The sequence below is a fragment of the Conger conger genome, chromosome 12 (assembly GCF_963514075.1).
Source record: "Conger conger chromosome 12, fConCon1.1, whole genome shotgun sequence".
Taxonomy (NCBI): Eukaryota; Metazoa; Chordata; class Actinopteri; order Anguilliformes; family Congridae; genus Conger; species Conger conger.
In genome coordinates, this window is record NC_083771.1 from 2,015,236 (window position 1) to 2,033,736 (window position 18,501).

The window sequence follows — 18,501 nt, forward strand, 5'->3', positions numbered from 1 at the left end:
ATACATACAAAAAAAAACAAACAAACAAACAAACAAACAAAAAGGGGGAAGAACAGGGCAACCCACCCACCTAGTAAAGGACAACAAAACACAACCTTTTTTTGCACAAAACTTGGAGAGGCGCACCGTTCCCGAACGCACTGCAATAACGGGTCGATGCTTGAAGCGGACGGAGCAAGCTCCTTCTCCGACTCCCTGTGCCAAAAATCCGTTTAATATATAGTCCCCTGATAGGGGACGTATCAGATATTAAACTGATAAGAACAGATACTACACTTGATCTTAGCCAAAAGGCCGAGAAGCGATAACCGCAAACTGGCCCCTGCCGACGGCGCCCTCCCGGTGGCCCCGGACCGCGCTCGGGGGAAGACGCCACCTGGCCCAGGAGCCGGCCCCCCTCCCCGCCTTCCCAAGAACCCTGCGCACGCACTGACTGGCCGGTCGGCGAGCTACCGTAACGACCGGACTCAGCTGGCTCCTCCCACCAAGATCCACTGTCCTCCACTGGCAGGCACAGCCGCCAAAAACACTCAACACATACCGAGTACGCTGTGACGTACTTACTACCGAGTTACTTACCGAATAGCTGCTCTCTAGGCAGCGACCAAAGCTATTTAGCGAGCGGGGCATCGATCGCACGCGGCAAGCAGGCGATAAGCCAGAAACGAGCAAGTCGGCGACTCGCAAGCAACCCGCATACCTGTCGCACATTGCCGTCTGTCCTTAAACCGTTCGAAGTTGCCCCGTCCTGTGGACGGAGCATCCAAAAATAGCACAAACTCAGGTGCGTTCCTCTCCACGGAAATCTTTAGTAAAAGGCGAAAGATTTGTGCGTGCTGAAGAGAAACCCGAGCGAAATGTGACCTTTCAGCGCACCAGGCGCCTCCGGCCCCCTTCCCAGCCACTCCCACTGACCCGGGGTTGCCACTGCCGCCAGCCGGCCGGACAGACAATCCGAGAGGGAAGGTGGGAAAAGCGAGACAGCGCAATGACAACAAACAGTTACGTCCCGCACAGAAAACTACATCATTTTGCTAAAAAACAGAGGCAAGCACACTTACAACAAGGGCACATATTCACCCTATTTACAACACAATTTACATACATACAAAAAAAAACAAACAAACAAACAAACAAACAAAAAGGGGGAAGAACAGGGCAACCCACCCACCTAGTAAAGGACAACAAAACACAACCTTTTTTTGCACAAAACTTGGAGAGGCGCACCGTTCCCGAACGCACTGCAATAACGGGTCGATGCTTGAAGCGGACGGAGCAAGCTCCTTCTCCGACTCCCTGTGCCAAAAATCCGTTTAATATATAGTCCCCTGATAGGGGACGTATCAGATATTAAACTGATAAGAACAGATACTACACTTGATCTTAGCCAAAAGGCCGAGAAGCGATAACCGCAAACTGGCCCCTGCCGACGGCGCCCTCCCGGTGGCCCCGGACCGCGCTCGGGGGAAGACGCCACCTGGCCCAGGAGCCGGCCCCCCTCCCCGCCTTCCCAAGAACCCTGCGCACGCACTGACTGGCCGGTCGGCGAGCTACCGTAACGACCGGACTCAGCTGGCTCCTCCCACCAAGATCCACTGTCCTCCACTGGCAGGCACAGCCGCCAAAAACACTCAACACATACCGAGTACGCTGTGACGTACTTACTACCGAGTTACTTACCGAATAGCTGCTCTCTAGGCAGCGACCAAAGCTATTTAGCGAGCGGGGCATCGATCGCACGCGGCAAGCAGGCGATAAGCCAGAAACGAGCAAGTCGGCGACTCGCAAGCAACCCGCATACCTGTCGCACATTGCCGTCTGTCCTTAAACCGTTCGAAGTTGCCCCGTCCTGTGGACGGAGCATCCAAAAATAGCACAAACTCAGGTGCGTTCCTCTCCACGGAAATCTTTAGTAAAAGGCGAAAGATTTGTGCGTGCTGAAGAGAAACCCGAGCGAAATGTGACCTTTCAGCGCACCAGGCGCCTCCGGCCCCCTTCCCAGCCACTCCCACTGACCCGGGGTTGCCACTGCCGCCAGCCGGCCGGACAGACAATCCGAGAGGGAAGGTGGGAAAAGCGAGACAGCGCAATGACAACAAACAGTTACGTCCCGCACAGAAAACTACATCATTTTGCTAAAAAACAGAGGCAAGCACACTTACAACAAGGGCACATATTCACCCTATTTACAACACAATTTACATACATACAAAAAAAAACAAACAAACAAACAAACAAACAAAAAGGGGGAAGAACAGGGCAACCCACCCACCTAGTAAAGGACAACAAAACACAACCTTTTTTTGCACAAAACTTGGAGAGGCGCACCGTTCCCGAACGCACTGCAATAACGGGTCGATGCTTGAAGCGGACGGAGCAAGCTCCTTCTCCGACTCCCTGTGCCAAAAATCCGTTTAATATATAGTCCCCTGATAGGGGACGTATCAGATATTAAACTGATAAGAACAGATTTTTTTTTTTTTTTTTTTTTTTTTTTTTTTTTTTTTTTTTGTGGTGAAGCTCTGAGTCAAGGCCTTAGCGTTGGCTCAGAGTTTTACCTATTTTTTACTAAATCTCCTCTAAACTACTCCTTATATACATATATACAATCGCAACCATATCCAAATCACTCTCCAAATCAATCCCCGTCCAAATCCAAATTCCCGTTTAGCCATAAATCCAATCCGCTAAACCCCGTAGGGTATTCACTCAAACCCCGTAGGGTACAACTCAAACCCCGTAGGGTATTACTCTAGCCCCGTAGGGTCCTAACTATACAATAAGGAGGGAAAAAAATAAAACCCCCCGATCGCTCCTCACCACCAGGCCGAAGCCTGGCTTGAGAGCCGATCTGGCAAGCTCCAGGCCTAAGGCAGAGACCCAAGGGGAACCATGAACCATCATGGCTCTTACCCTTGATCTTAGCCAAAAGGCCGAGAAGCGATAACCGCAAACTGGCCCCTGCCGACGGCGCCCTCCCGGTGGCCCCGGACCGCGCTCGGGGGAAGACGCCACCTGGCCCAGGAGCCGGCCCCCCTCCCCGCCTTCCCAAGAACCCTGCGCACGCACTGACTGGCCGGTCGGCGAGCTACCGTAACGACCGGACTCAGCTGGCTCCTCCCACCAAGATCCACTGTCCTCCACTGGCAGGCACAGCCGCCAAAAACACTCAACACATACCGAGTACGCTGTGACGTACTTACTACCGAGTTACTTACCGAATAGCTGCTCTCTAGGCAGCGACCAAAGCTATTTAGCGAGCGGGGCATCGATCGCACGCGGCAAGCAGGCGATAAGCCAGAAACGAGCAAGTCGGCGACTCGCAAGCAACCCGCATACCTGTCGCACATTGCCGTCTGTCCTTAAACCGTTCGAAGTTGCCCCGTCCTGTGGACGGAGCATCCAAAAATAGCACAAACTCAGGTGCGTTCCTCTCCACGGAAATCTTTAGTAAAATGTGGTTTTATTGGTTTTTTTACATTTCTTTACATTTTAAAATTCTTTTTCTTTTTTTAAAACACACTAATTAACACAAAATAATCATTTAATCAAGAACTTAAACTAATGAAACAAAGACATCAAAAGAATAAAAACAAACTTAAAGAGAGAGTGATTACAAAATATTCCAAAGAGACCTTACAAAACTTAACAAAATCAATTTCAACAATAAAGAAACTAAAGTGAATTAAAAGACGAGAAAAATAGTAAAGAAAGAGTCCATTCCGCTCAGGTTTGGTTGTCCCGAGAGGCTTCTGTGTCCCTTCTGTGTCCCTTGGGGGGGTGGGCTAGATGATGAATTCTTTCCAGTGGTCCACCCCCCACTTCTCTCTCGCCAGGTTCTTGTTTGTGTGCATGTCCACCAGAATGCCGTCCTGGAGGAGGTTTTGGATCCTCCTCCGGAGAGTGACCAGGTCTACAGATGTTTTCTGGTAGACCTTGATGTTCCTCGTCTCCCACAGGACCTGCTTCACGGTATTGATGATCCTCCACTGACGCTGGAGCACGGTGGACTTGCATCCCCCCGGCGGACCGTAGAGGATGCCCTCAGCCATCAGGGAGGACCTCGGCAGGAACCTGCTTAGGGAGACAGAGGAACAAACAAGGCCCCAGACCCGCCTGGCCACGGAGCACTCCCAGAACAGGTGGTGAATGTGTTCCGAGTCAGTGCATCCGTGGGGGCAGCGTTCAGTCAGGGCTAAGTGCCGGCGATACATAAATGTTCTGGTGGGGAGACACCTATGGGCTGTCATCCAGGCAATGTCTTTTTGTTTGTTTGTAAGACATTTGTGTGTTACATTTGCCCAGATGACTTGCGGGTCCAGGTCTGGCCCCCCCCTCGGGAGCGTTACAATTTCTCCAGATCTTAAATGAGCCATAATCATTTTATAGCTCCACGAGGTTAGGCCAGCCCTGGGCAGATCCGTCCTGTAGGCAAAGTCCTTCAGGGCTCGGTAGACGTAGGGGGGGTCCCAGCTATAAGGTATGGTGAGGTCCAGCACACCCAAGCCCATTGCTCTGAGGAAGGGGGTGGCATAGTACCTGGCAAAGGTACCAGAGGCCTTACCCACCTTCCCTGCATTCTGGACAAGGGTGGCCAGACCCTGCACCATAATGATGTTCACAATGTCTGGGACCCCCCGCCCCCCATTCCGCTCCTCTTTGAGGAGGGTGACGCGTTTAAGTTTTTCCATGGTGCTCCCCCAGACAAAGCGGAAAGCCATCCGGGTGATTAACTTCCCGGTGGCTTTGTCCGGGGGAAACACCCTCCCCACATAGAGCAGAATGGGTAGGACAATTGCCTTCAGGACAAGGATCTTACCCGCCATGGTCAAGGGCCGTGCACTCCAGCTCCTGATTTTATTTTGGACGTGGCGGAGGGCTCCCTCCCAGCTGGTTCTCCCTCCTCCGTCAGCCTGGAAGGTCACCCCCAGGAGCTTGATGGTATTCCTACGCACAGGGAAGGAAACGGTCAGCTCCTCACTCCAATGTGGAGACAGAAACAGTTCACTCTTGTCCCTGTTGACCAGGGCGCCAGTGGCCACACAGAAGTCGTCCAACACCTTGGTGGCACAAGCGATAGAACGACTGTCTGTGGCGACGATGGCAATGTCGTCCATGTACGCCATCACCTTTAGCCGTTCCCCCCCCGCTCCAGGGAGTGGATAGCCCACCACCCCTGGATTGGCCCTAATGGCCTGGAGGAACGGTTCCAGGTAGATGACGTACAGGAGAGATGCTAGAGGGCACCCCTGCCTGACGCCAGACCTGACATCAAACGGGGCAGAGGGCTGTCGATTGACAACCACTCTGCCCGTTATGTCTGTCAGACAGATTTTTGTCCAGCGCAGGAGGGGGCCAGGAATGTTCATTTTCTCTAGCACTCTCTCCAAGCACACATGACTCACCCGGTCAAATGCCTTCTCTTGATCGAGACTGAGAAGGCACAAGGGGGACCTCCGCTCCCCGGAGTGGATGATTAGATCCCTCGCGAGGAGCAGGTTGTCATTTATGGACCTCCCCTGCACACTGCAGGTCTGGTCCGGTCCGATCACCGATGTTATCAGGCCTTGGAACCTCCCCATCAGCGCCTTCGCCATGATCTTATAATCGACTGAGAGGAGGTTGATCGGCCGCCAGTTGCGGAGGTCCTTCAGGTCCCCCTTCTTTGGGACAAGAGCTACTGAGCTCTGTCTCAGTGAGGCGCCTAACCGCCCCTCCCTGTACGCAGCCCTGAACACTTCCGCCACGTCCCCCTTCAGGAGATCCCAGTGAGCCTGGTAAAACTCAGCTGGGATTCCGTCAGGGCCCGGAGCTTTGTGTGTATTCAGGGAGTGCACGGCCCTGGTGAGCTCCTCAGTGCTCAACTCCGCCTCCATCTGCTCATCTCCCAGGCGTCTGTCCAGGCAGCCCAGGAAGGTGTCCATGAGAGCCCCGTCTGAGGGCCTCTCGCTGTAAAGGCCCTCGTAGAACTCCCTGGCCACCTCCCGGACCTCCGCCTCTTCAGACACCACCACACCTCTGCTGTTATAGAGAGACAAGATGTTATTCGTCTTGGTTCGTGCCCTGCGGAAGAAGAACCGCGTGCACTTCTCATCCTCCTGGAGGCCCTGGAGTTTGGAGCGGAAGGTCTGTTTCTTCCGCTCTTCCCGGTAGAGGGTGGTGAGGCTCTGCCGAGCTTGTGCGATTTCGCTGCCGACATCCAGGCCTCGGGACTGGAGGAGGCTTAGTCTTTGGAGGGCAGCATTGTGGCGTTCAAAAACTGCCCTCCCTTCCTTCGCCTTCCTCCGCCCGACTGCCCGGAAGTAGCCCCGCACTCGCTCCTTCACCATCTCCCACCACTCCACCGGGGAGTCAAAGAGATGTTTCAGACTCACCCACTCCAGGTATCTTCTCGAGAAGGAGAGACGCACCTGGGGGTCTTGGAGATGGCTGATATTCATCCGCCAGAGCCCCTTACCCACGGTTATAGATTTCTCCCAGACCAGGGACACGGTTACCATGTGGTGGTCCGAGAAGTGCACCGCCTTGGTGGAATAGCTGTGCACCCTCAGGCCTGGGGAGAGCAGAAACATGTCAATTCTGGATGAGGAGGAGCCAGAGGAGTTCACAAAAGTGTGTTGGGGAGGAGAGGCGCCCCCGGCGTCGCAGAGGGAGAAATCCTCGATGAGGGACCGCAGCAGGGTGCCGGAGCGGTCCGGCCTTGGTTTGCTGCGGTCCTCATCTCTTAAAACACAGTTGAAGTCTCCCCCTACGACGACGGGCATCGTGCAGTGTAACAGTGGTGGTAGTTTAGTGAATAGGGAGACTCTCTCGGCCACGCTGGTGGGACCGTACACGTTGATGACCCTGAGTGGGGAACCCCCGACCTCGAGATCGGTGACGAGGATTCGCCCACTCTCCACAATGCTGTGTGCTGTTATTTTTGCATAGGGATTTTTCATCAACGTGCCGACCCCATCAGCTCTGGCGATGTTTGAGCCAGACCAGAGAGAGTCTCCCATTCTCCATTCCTCCCCCAGAACGCCATCCCACTCCCGAAACGGAATCCCACATTCCTGGAGCAGGACGACGTCTGAGGGGATCTGTGACAGAATGGAGAAAACGGTGGTGCGTTTATCGGGGTGTCTGATACTGCGGGTGTTAAGTGTGGTAAGTGTAAAGTTGTATGCCATGATATTTTATTGTTTTTGGGTGTCTGGTGATCCAGTATGGCTGTTAGCCATATTCTGACAAATTTGATTTATTGTGTTGAAAATTGTATCCGGGTTATTGTGGCGCCTACTCACCCCCTGACCATGTTCTCCCATGGGTCTCCCCTCCTGACTGCCTGGGAGGTTCCGTCCTGGAGAGGTGGGGGTGGTTGTTTTTGCCCCAGGCCTCCCCCCCGGGCCTAGGAGGGCCTGGGAGGAGGGGGATGTTGTCGCCTCCCTTTGAGAGTCCGGACCGGGGGCTGGCTGGTCCCTGATGGAGTGGGGGTGAAGTGTGCCGATGTTTTGTAGGTTTTCCTTGTAATGTACTGATTTTGGTGGATGGGTGGGAGGTTTGGGAAGGGTATTAGGCCTGGCGAAAGATTTGGGACTGTGTACCGGTTTTTTGTTAGATTGTACTGTTTGTCTTTTGGCGTTGATCGGTTGGCGTGTTATTGCTGGGTTTGGAGGCTGGCTGGGTGTATTTTGCGGTTTGGCTGTTGTGGGTGATCGAAATCTTTAGTAAAAGGCGAAAGATTTGTGCGTGCTGAAGAGAAACCCGAGCGAAATGTGACCTTTCAGCGCACCAGGCGCCTCCGGCCCCCTTCCCAGCCACTCCCACTGACCCGGGGTTGCCACTGCCGCCAGCCGGCCGGACAGACAATCCGAGAGGGAAGGTGGGAAAAGCGAGACAGCGCAATGACAACAAACAGTTACGTCCCGCACAGAAAACTACATCATTTTGCTAAAAAACAGAGGCAAGCACACTTACAACAAGGGCACATATTCACCCTATTTACAACACAATTTACATACATACAAAAAAAAACAAACAAACAAACAAACAAACAAAAAGGGGGAAGAACAGGGCAACCCACCCACCTAGTAAAGGACAACAAAACACAACCTTTTTTTGCACAAAACTTGGAGAGGCGCACCGTTCCCGAACGCACTGCAATAACGGGTCGATGCTTGAAGCGGACGGAGCAAGCTCCTTCTCCGACTCCCTGTGCCAAAAATCCGTTTAATATATAGTCCCCTGATAGGGGACGTATCAGATATTAAACTGATAAGAACAGATTTTTTTGTTTTTAAAAGGTTTATTATATCAACACATTTTTTTAAATACAATACATTTTTGTGCTCGGGCATGTCCTTGCAGAAATAAATATCGCTTCATAAATAACAAAATTACATTACAGTAAAAACATATATTTAAATACAATAAAAGTAAGTAATTTCATTAAAATTCCCACGAGGACCCTTTGCCCTTCCTTTTTTCCGATAAAAGCACACCCATTATTTAAAATAACCACCACAATCATTAAAACAGACGACCTTTGTACCGGGCAGCGGTGGGCGCTCTTAAACAACCTGCCTTCACACCGCCCCTGTTACCTCGTCATAACAGATCCCGGCCGGTCAGGCTGGCCCTCCCGGCCCCATTATCATCGTCCAGGCTGCATGCCCCCATGCCCCCTTGGCCCAGTCCACTCCTCTTCTCCGCCGGTCACGCCACATGTAGTCTCTGAGGGAGGCAAACGCCACCCTCCTCAGTGCCTCCGGTGACAAGGCCCTGTTTTCCTTGATCCACACAGTGCGGGCAGTCCAGATGGCCTGTTTCAGACAGTTTATGGCCAGCCACAGGCATCTCCACCGGCGTGAGGTCCTTTCCCTGCCCACGCCGTACAGCACCATCTGGCACTGCAGGGTCAGTCCCGCTCCCAGCAGCAGCTGGATCAGGGGCCCGCACTGTGTCCAGAGGGTCCTTGCCACCGGGCAGTCCCACAGGCAGTGGCGGACCGACTCCTCCTCTTCACACCTGGGCCAAGGGCACTCTGCAGTCCTGGCCAGTCTCCGGGCATGCAGCACTCCTTGGACCGGGAGGACCCCATGCGCCGCCAGCCAGGCCAGGTCTCTATGGCGATGCAGCAGATCTGGGTGGGCCACAGCGTTCCAAACTTCTTCTGGCTGGCCTACTGCCAGCTCACGCACCTGGCTCACCGGATCCCTACCCTGCACAAAGGACAGGAGAGACTTGTGGTTAGTTAAAACCCCCGCTCCCACCCCTTCCAACCCCATCTTCTTTAAAAAGGCCTTCATATTCATATACCCTCCCACCATTTTAAAAGCCAAAGGCACCGTTAAAGGCACCTTCACCACCCCAATGCTTTTAAAATAGGCCCCGCTAAAAAACTTGACAAAAAAGGACGCTTTACATGACAAGGACAGACACAAGGACACCTGCAGCGCCACAAAGTGGCACCACAACACAGTGTAAAAGTCCAGAACCCCCTTCCCACCCTTCTCTGGTTCCTTCTTCACCACCGTTCTGGGCAACCGCTCCCATTTTGTGCCCCATAAAAAATAAAACACAGCACGATCAAGACGAGACAACACGGCACGAGACGGCACAAACACAACACTGACAAACAGCCACAAGGGTAAAATCACCGATTTTAAAATGAGAATTTTGCCCTCCAGTGATAATTCCCTCAGTCTCCAAAACTCCAGCCGTTTTTCTGTTGTTCTTAAAATCCCTTCCCAGTTCTCATCCCCACGTCCGTCAGAATTAAAATGGACCCCGAGGATTCTCACTTGGTCAGGTCTTACAGTCATTGGCATTCCAGAGAGCTCAGCCTCTGTCCAACGTCCGTACAGTTTTAAGTCGCACTTGTCCTTGTTGAGTCTTGCCCCTGAGGCCCTCCCAAACCACACTGTCCTGTCAACAGTCCGGTCAATGGAAGGCTGGTCAGTGCACAGTACGGTCACGTCATCCATGTATAAAATGCAGCGGGCCTCCTGCCCACCGCTCCCTGGAATGCCCAGCCCTGATATCCGGGTATCCCTTCTCAACACTTGTGCCAGTGGCTCTATACAGCACACAAACAGGAGTGGCGATAACGGACAGCCCTGGCGGACACCGCAGCGGACGTCTACTGCCTTGGAGAGGACCCCGTTCACCAGGATTCTGCTTCTAATCCCCGTGTACAGAAGCCCCACCCGTGCTATGAACCCAGCCGAAAAGCCCATTTTCCCCAGCACCTTGAACAGGTACTGGTGCGAGACTCGATCGAACGCCTTTTCGAAATCTAAATTTAGCACGGCGAGCCGAATGTTTCTGTCTCTCGCAAAACAGATGGCGTCTCTTACCAGTACGAGGCTGTCAGTGATCCTCCTTCCAGCCACAGCACAAGTTTGATCCGGGTGGATCACGTCAGGTAAAACCGTCCTCATCCTCAGGGTTAAAATCTTACTCCAGAGTTTAAAATCGAAATTTAAAAGGGTGATCGGACGCCAATTCTTAATATTGGACCTGTCCCCTTTTTTAAAAATTAATGTGACCACCCCCTCTCTAAAACTCTCGGGTAAAATTTTAAAGTTGTCGAATTCGTTTAAAATTTTTAAAAGGTCCGATTCCAATAAATACCAAAATTTTCCATAAAATTCCCATGGCAGCCCATCCAACCCCGGTGCTTTGCCTTTTTTTAAAGACTTAAAACTATAATTTAAATCTTCCCTCCCAATTCCTCCCTCCAACTTGCCTCTGTCCTGCACCACCCCCTCTATAAAATTTAGCACCTCCCCCACCCTTTCCTCCTCCACCTCCTTTTCCCCAAATAAATTACTGTAAAACTCCTCCACCACCCTTAGCATGCCCTCGGTATCAGTATTTAAAACTCCATCTTCTCCCTTCAGACCTTTCATTAAAATATTTCTTGATAAAATCTTTTTAAAAAAGAATCGAGTACATTTTTCTCCTTCATCTATCTCTTTCTCTTTGCTTCTAAAAATGATGCTTTGGCATTTCTTCTCCATTAAAAACTCCATCTCTCTTTCCACTTCTTTGTATTCTTCTTTAAAATCAAACCCCATATTTATTAAGTTCCCGTACCTATTTAATCTTTTTTGTAGTCCCACCCACACCCTCCTCTCCTTTGCTTTTTCCTCCCTCCCCTGTTTAATAAAAAATCCCTTTATTTGTTTTTTTACCCACTCCCACCACTCAGCCCGGGTCTCATAAAAACATTGGAGGGTCCGCCATTCTTCATACACTTCATTAAAAGCCATCACTACTGCCGGGTCCTCCAACAACCGGCAGTTCAGTTTCCATATTCCCCTGCCGACTGCTACACCTGACTTCACAGCCAGGGAGCAGCACAGCAGGGAATGGTCTGAGTAGAATACCGGGCTCAGAGACGATGCCAGACCAGCAAAACCCCTGGCAAAGAGGAAGTCAATCCTCGATGCCCGGGATCCATCACTCGTGCGCCAGGTAAAACCCTCCTGCCCCGGGTTAAGAGCAGAATGAATATCTGTGAGTTTAAAATCATTAATTAAATTTTTCAAATAAAAAGACGTTTTGTCCATTTTAAAATCGTCCCCTGCTCCCCTCCGCCCAGCCCTGTTTAAAACGCAATTAAAATCCCCAACCAATAGCAGAGGAGCTCTCCCTAAAAGATATGTGGGGAGCTCCTGAAGGAGCTCCCAGCGCTCCTGCTTCCCCTGCGGGCAATAAATATTCACAAGGTTAAAAGTAATTTCATTAAAAGAGAGAGATACTGTTAAAACTCTGCCTGTTCTCACCACTGTGCTCCCCTTCACCTCAATATTTCTGTTCTTCACCAGCACTGCCACACCATCCGCCCGATTGGAGTGGGAGCCGCTCCAGAGAGACGGCCCCTGCTGCCATAGGACCTCCCACATCCTGTAGGAGGAGCGATATGGCAGCCCACACTCCTGTAGGCAAATCACATCTGCTTGCACACTTTCCAAAGCACACAACACAGATCTTGCCCTCTTTAATGTCCTCACGCTGCACACATTAATGGTCGCCACCGTGAGGGGCATGTGCTGGGAAGCCATTTTTAAATTCAGAAGTGAGGGTTAGAACAGGCAGAAAGAATTAAAAACACCACGAAGTTAAAAGAAATGCCATACTCACCATCACTTTAAAACCCCACCGCCACCTGCTGGTGACCCAGCAGATGACGATGGTTCCGTCTCGGAGATATAGGGGGCCTGGTTTTGTCCCTGCTCCGGGTAGATTGGGGAGGAGCCCGATGACCCACTGTCTGACAGCCCAGCCATCAGGCCCCACCTCTCCCTCACCCCCCTTTTCTTTCTTTCCACCCCTTCCGTTCCAGTCTCTGCACCTCTTTTGCGGACCATTCCTTCCACCAACATTTCCTCATCACTCTCCCCCTCTGTTACAGTCTCCATGAAGACTGCGTCAGAGTCGGAGTCAGAGTACAGAGACTCGACGGGTTCACAGGCCATTTCTTTCTCCCTGTTCTCCCCCTCCTTCACTTCCACCTCCTCACCTGCACCTTCTTTCCCGGCCACGCCCACACTCATTCCCTCATTAACCTTCACATTCACTCCACCTGCCTCTCCCTCGTTCTCTCTCACATTCTCACCAGCGCCCTTTCCACCAGCCGCGCCCACACTCGTTCCCTCATTTGCTCCCCCATTCTCACCTGCACTCTTCCCACCAGCCACGCCCACACTCATTCCCTCGTTTGTGCACACATTCACTCCACCTGCCTCTCCCTCATTCTCTCCCACATTCTCACTCACTCCACTCGTTCCAGCCACACCTTGACCACCATTTTCACCTTCTGCCCCTTCTTGGGCTTCCTCACCCTTTCCCTCTTCCTTCTCCTCCTGCTCCTTCCTCATGGCCTCCCCCTCCTCCCGCTGCCTCTCCCGGGCGTCAGCCCTCGCCTGCTTGGCCCTGTTCGCGTAGGAATCAGGGCAATCCCTGAACAGGTGGTCTGAAGACCTGCAGAGATTGCACCTGATTCCATTTACGCACTCAGCCACGAGATGCCCCACCTCCCTGCACCTGTTGCAGAAAATGACCTGGCAGGCCTCTGCCAGATGGCCATAGGCCCCACACTTTCTGCAGAGTTTTGGCTGGCCTTGGTAGAAGACCAGCCCCCTGTTCTCCCCCAGAACAATTAGAGAGGGCAGATGCCTTAACCCCCCATATCCATTTTTGTCCTCCACCAATTTTACAGGGACCTTCCAACTCCCAGTCCAAATTCCATCTACATCCATTATTTTCTGGCCTGGCCCCCTAACCAGGCAGTAGTTCCTTAACCAGGCTACCAGGTCTTCCGACTCCACCGTCTCATTATACATCTTGAACACAATGTATTTAACCGAGTCATCTGTGAGCCTCTCAATGTCGAACATTGAGAAGCTCTCCTTGCTTTTTTCGATTGAGTTCCAGAAGGAACCCAACAGCTGAGGGGTGCGGAAGCTTACGTCAAAGCCCCGACCCCTCGGGAGCACAACCAAACAGTTTATGTCTCCTGGCACAAACTTTAAGGCTCCCATGAGAAGCTTCCTGGAGAAGTCCAAACGGGACATCTCCAGGAGCTTCCCTTCCTTCTCCTTTAGGGAGAAACGCACACAGCAGTGCCTCCGGGCGCCGACCCTAGCAGCCGCCATCCCGGATACGCCACCACACAAATTTCACCACACTACAAACAATTCTACAAAGACCTCCAACAAACCAAGAAACAAAGAAAAGCAAGCCCAAAAAGGGCCTTACCCTCCCGGAGGACCCCCTCACTCCTCCTCTCCGGTTGGGCTCTTAACACAATCTACACACAAAAAAAGACACAAGCAACACAAGCAACAAAAAAGACAACTATTATTTACTTACTTTTTTTTGGGCGTGACAAGACTCCTCTCTCACCAACCAACGATTCGACCGCCTATCTTAGCCAAAAGGCCGAGAAGCGATAACCGCAAACTGGCCCCTGCCGACGGCGCCCTCCCGGTGGCCCCGGACCGCGCTCGGGGGAAGACGCCACCTGGCCCAGGAGCCGGCCCCCCTCCCCGCCTTCCCAAGAACCCTGCGCACGCACTGACTGGCCGGTCGGCGAGCTACCGTAACGACCGGACTCAGCTGGCTCCTCCCACCAAGATCCACTGTCCTCCACTGGCAGGCACAGCCGCCAAAAACACTCAACACATACCGAGTACGCTGTGACGTACTTACTACCGAGTTACTTACCGAATAGCTGCTCTCTAGGCAGCGACCAAAGCTATTTAGCGAGCGGGGCATCGATCGCACGCGGCAAGCAGGCGATAAGCCAGAAACGAGCAAGTCGGCGACTCGCAAGCAACCCGCATACCTGTCGCACATTGCCGTCTGTCCTTAAACCGTTCGAAGTTGCCCCGTCCTGTGGACGGAGCATCCAAAAATAGCACAAACTCAGGTGCGTTCCTCTCCACGGAAATCTTTAGTAAAAGGCGAAAGATTTGTGCGTGCTGAAGAGAAACCCGAGCGAAATGTGACCTTTCAGCGCACCAGGCGCCTCCGGCCCCCTTCCCAGCCACTCCCACTGACCCGGGGTTGCCACTGCCGCCAGCCGGCCGGACAGACAATCCGAGAGGGAAGGTGGGAAAAGCGAGACAGCGCAATGACAACAAACAGTTACGTCCCGCACAGAAAACTACATCATTTTGCTAAAAAACAGAGGCAAGCACACTTACAACAAGGGCACATATTCACCCTATTTACAACACAATTTACATACATACAAAAAAAAACAAACAAACAAACAAACAAACAAAAAGGGGGAAGAACAGGGCAACCCACCCACCTAGTAAAGGACAACAAAACACAACCTTTTTTTGCACAAAACTTGGAGAGGCGCACCGTTCCCGAACGCACTGCAATAACGGGTCGATGCTTGAAGCGGACGGAGCAAGCTCCTTCTCCGACTCCCTGTGCCAAAAATCCGTTTAATATATAGTCCCCTGATAGGGGACGTATCAGATATTAAACTGATAAGAACAGATACTACACTTGATCTTAGCCAAAAGGCCGAGAAGCGATAACCGCAAACTGGCCCCTGCCGACGGCGCCCTCCCGGTGGCCCCGGACCGCGCTCGGGGGAAGACGCCACCTGGCCCAGGAGCCGGCCCCCCTCCCCGCCTTCCCAAGAACCCTGCGCACGCACTGACTGGCCGGTCGGCGAGCTACCGTAACGACCGGACTCAGCTGGCTCCTCCCACCAAGATCCACTGTCCTCCACTGGCAGGCACAGCCGCCAAAAACACTCAACACATACCGAGTACGCTGTGACGTACTTACTACCGAGTTACTTACCGAATAGCTGCTCTCTAGGCAGCGACCAAAGCTATTTAGCGAGCGGGGCATCGATCGCACGCGGCAAGCAGGCGATAAGCCAGAAACGAGCAAGTCGGCGACTCGCAAGCAACCCGCATACCTGTCGCACATTGCCGTCTGTCCTTAAACCGTTCGAAGTTGCCCCGTCCTGTGGACGGAGCATCCAAAAATAGCACAAACTCAGGTGCGTTCCTCTCCACGGAAATCTTTAGTAAAAGGCGAAAGATTTGTGCGTGCTGAAGAGAAACCCGAGCGAAATGTGACCTTTCAGCGCACCAGGCGCCTCCGGCCCCCTTCCCAGCCACTCCCACTGACCCGGGGTTGCCACTGCCGCCAGCCGGCCGGACAGACAATCCGAGAGGGAAGGTGGGAAAAGCGAGACAGCGCAATGACAACAAACAGTTACGTCCCGCACAGAAAACTACATCATTTTGCTAAAAAACAGAGGCAAGCACACTTACAACAAGGGCACATATTCACCCTATTTACAACACAATTTACATACATACAAAAAAAAACAAACAAACAAACAAACAAACAAAAAGGGGGAAGAACAGGGCAACCCACCCACCTAGTAAAGGACAACAAAACACAACCTTTTTTTGCACAAAACTTGGAGAGGCGCACCGTTCCCGAACGCACTGCAATAACGGGTCGATGCTTGAAGCGGACGGAGCAAGCTCCTTCTCCGACTCCCTGTGCCAAAAATCCGTTTAATATATAGTCCCCTGATAGGGGACGTATCAGATATTAAACTGATAAGAACAGATACTACACTTGATCTTAGCCAAAAGGCCGAGAAGCGATAACCGCAAACTGGCCCCTGCCGACGGCGCCCTCCCGGTGGCCCCGGACCGCGCTCGGGGGAAGACGCCACCTGGCCCAGGAGCCGGCCCCCCTCCCCGCCTTCCCAAGAACCCTGCGCACGCACTGACTGGCCGGTCGGCGAGCTACCGTAACGACCGGACTCAGCTGGCTCCTCCCACCAAGATCCACTGTCCTCCACTGGCAGGCACAGCCGCCAAAAACACTCAACACATACCGAGTACGCTGTGACGTACTTACTACCGAGTTACTTACCGAATAGCTGCTCTCTAGGCAGCGACCAAAGCTATTTAGCGAGCGGGGCATCGATCGCACGCGGCAAGCAGGCGATAAGCCAGAAACGAGCAAGTCGGCGACTCGCAAGCAACCCGCATACCTGTCGCACATTGCCGTCTGTCCTTAAACCGTTCGAAGTTGCCCCGTCCTGTGGACGGAGCATCCAAAAATAGCACAAACTCAGGTGCGTTCCTCTCCACGGAAATCTTTAGTAAAAGGCGAAAGATTTGTGCGTGCTGAAGAGAAACCCGAGCGAAATGTGACCTTTCAGCGCACCAGGCGCCTCCGGCCCCCTTCCCAGCCACTCCCACTGACCCGGGGTTGCCACTGCCGCCAGCCGGCCGGACAGACAATCCGAGAGGGAAGGTGGGAAAAGCGAGACAGCGCAATGACAACAAACAGTTACGTCCCGCACAGAAAACTACATCATTTTGCTAAAAAACAGAGGCAAGCACACTTACAACAAGGGCACATATTCACCCTATTTACAACACAATTTACATACATACAAAAAAAAACAAACAAACAAACAAACAAACAAAAAGGGGGAAGAACAGGGCAACCCACCCACCTAGTAAAGGACAACAAAACACAACCTTTTTTTGCACAAAACTTGGAGAGGCGCACCGTTCCCGAACGCACTGCAATAACGGGTCGATGCTTGAAGCGGACGGAGCAAGCTCCTTCTCCGACTCCCTGTGCCAAAAATCCGTTTAATATATAGTCCCCTGATAGGGGACGTATCAGATATTAAACTGATAAGAACAGATACTACACTTGATCTTAGCCAAAAGGCCGAGAAGCGATAACCGCAAACTGGCCCCTGCCGACGGCGCCCTCCCGGTGGCCCCGGACCGCGCTCGGGGGAAGACGCCACCTGGCCCAGGAGCCGGCCCCCCTCCCCGCCTTCCCAAGAACCCTGCGCACGCACTGACTGGCCGGTCGGCGAGCTACCGTAACGACCGGACTCAGCTGGCTCCTCCCACCAAGATCCACTGTCCTCCACTGGCAGGCACAGCCGCCAAAAACACTCAACACATACCGAGTACGCTGTGACGTACTTACTACCGAGTTACTTACCGAATAGCTGCTCTCTAGGCAGCGACCAAAGCTATTTAGCGAGCGGGGCATCGATCGCACGCGGCAAGCAGGCGATAAGCCAGAAACGAGCAAGTCGGCGACTCGCAAGCAACCCGCATACCTGTCGCACATTGCCGTCTGTCCTTAAACCGTTCGAAGTTGCCCCGTCCTGTGGACGGAGCATCCAAAAATAGCACAAACTCAGGTGCGTTCCTCTCCACGGAAATCTTTAGTAAAATGTGGTTTTATTGGTTTTTTTACATTTCTTTACATTTTAAAATTCTTTTTTCTTTTTTAAAACACACTCAATAACACAAAGCAAGTCATTTAGAACAAACACTTAAACCAAAGGGAACAAAGACATCAAAATGAATGAAAAACAAATTTTAAGAAAAAGTGATTCAAAAACAAAATAGTCACAAAACACAAAATCAATATGTGATTCAAAGAGAACAAAGGTGGATTAAAACACCAAGAAAAAGGAAAGTCCATTTCGCTCAGGTTTGCTGTCCCGAGAGGCTTCTGTGTCCCTTGGGGGGGGGTGGGCTAGATGATGAATTCTTTCCAGTGGTCCACCCCCCACTTCTCTCTCGCCAGGTTCTTGTTTGTGTGCATGTCCACCAGAATGCCGTCCTGGAGGAGGTTTTGGATCCTCCTCCGGAGAGTGACCAGGTCTACAGATGTTTTCTGGTAGACCTTGATGTTCCTCGTCTCCCACAGGACCTGCTTCACGGTATTGATGATCCTCCACTGACGCTGGAGCACGGTGGTCTTGCATCCCCCCGGCGGACCGTAGAGGACGCCCTCAGCCATCAGGGAGGATCTTGGCAGGAACCTGCTTAGGGAGACAGAGGAACAAACAAGGCCCCAGACCCGCCTGGCCACGGAGCACTCCCAGAACAGGTGGTGGATGTGTTCTGAGTCAGTGCATCCGTGGGGGCAGCGCTCGGTCAGGGCTAAGTGCCGGCGATACATAAATGT

The 18,501-nt window shown here is 52.4% G+C and overlaps 10 non-coding genes and 2 pseudogenes across 10 annotated transcripts; all 12 read right to left on the reverse strand.

The window, feature by feature from the left end:
• Positions 1–115: 115 nt before the first annotated feature.
• LOC133105768 (U2 spliceosomal RNA) lies at positions 116–306 on the reverse strand. Its single transcript, XR_009703961.1, has one exon. It is a non-coding gene; the product is annotated as a U2 spliceosomal RNA (small nuclear RNA).
• Positions 307–739: 433 nt separating this feature from the next.
• Positions 740–856, reverse strand: LOC133105781 (U5 spliceosomal RNA). The gene has a single exon (XR_009703973.1). It is a non-coding gene; the product is annotated as a U5 spliceosomal RNA (small nuclear RNA).
• A 360-nt stretch (positions 857–1,216) lies between these two features.
• On the reverse strand, positions 1,217–1,407 carry LOC133105780 (U2 spliceosomal RNA). The gene has a single exon (XR_009703972.1). It is a non-coding gene; the product is annotated as a U2 spliceosomal RNA (small nuclear RNA).
• A 433-nt stretch (positions 1,408–1,840) lies between these two features.
• Positions 1,841–1,957, reverse strand: LOC133105782 (U5 spliceosomal RNA). Its single transcript, XR_009703974.1, has one exon. It is a non-coding gene; the product is annotated as a U5 spliceosomal RNA (small nuclear RNA).
• Positions 1,958–2,317: 360 nt separating this feature from the next.
• LOC133106537 (U2 spliceosomal RNA) lies at positions 2,318–2,524 on the reverse strand (annotated as a pseudogene).
• Positions 2,525–8,114: 5,590 nt separating this feature from the next.
• LOC133106311 (U2 spliceosomal RNA) lies at positions 8,115–8,289 on the reverse strand (annotated as a pseudogene).
• Positions 8,290–14,377: 6,088 nt separating this feature from the next.
• LOC133105783 (U5 spliceosomal RNA) lies at positions 14,378–14,494 on the reverse strand. Its single transcript, XR_009703975.1, has one exon. It is a non-coding gene; the product is annotated as a U5 spliceosomal RNA (small nuclear RNA).
• A 360-nt stretch (positions 14,495–14,854) lies between these two features.
• LOC133105792 (U2 spliceosomal RNA) lies at positions 14,855–15,045 on the reverse strand. Its single transcript, XR_009703983.1, has one exon. It is a non-coding gene; the product is annotated as a U2 spliceosomal RNA (small nuclear RNA).
• A 433-nt stretch (positions 15,046–15,478) lies between these two features.
• Positions 15,479–15,595, reverse strand: LOC133105784 (U5 spliceosomal RNA). Its single transcript, XR_009703976.1, has one exon. It is a non-coding gene; the product is annotated as a U5 spliceosomal RNA (small nuclear RNA).
• A 360-nt stretch (positions 15,596–15,955) lies between these two features.
• LOC133105803 (U2 spliceosomal RNA) lies at positions 15,956–16,146 on the reverse strand. Its single transcript, XR_009703994.1, has one exon. It is a non-coding gene; the product is annotated as a U2 spliceosomal RNA (small nuclear RNA).
• A 433-nt stretch (positions 16,147–16,579) lies between these two features.
• LOC133105785 (U5 spliceosomal RNA) lies at positions 16,580–16,696 on the reverse strand. Its single transcript, XR_009703977.1, has one exon. It is a non-coding gene; the product is annotated as a U5 spliceosomal RNA (small nuclear RNA).
• A 360-nt stretch (positions 16,697–17,056) lies between these two features.
• Positions 17,057–17,247, reverse strand: LOC133105815 (U2 spliceosomal RNA). Its single transcript, XR_009704005.1, has one exon. It is a non-coding gene; the product is annotated as a U2 spliceosomal RNA (small nuclear RNA).
• Positions 17,248–18,501: the final 1,254 nt, after the last annotated feature.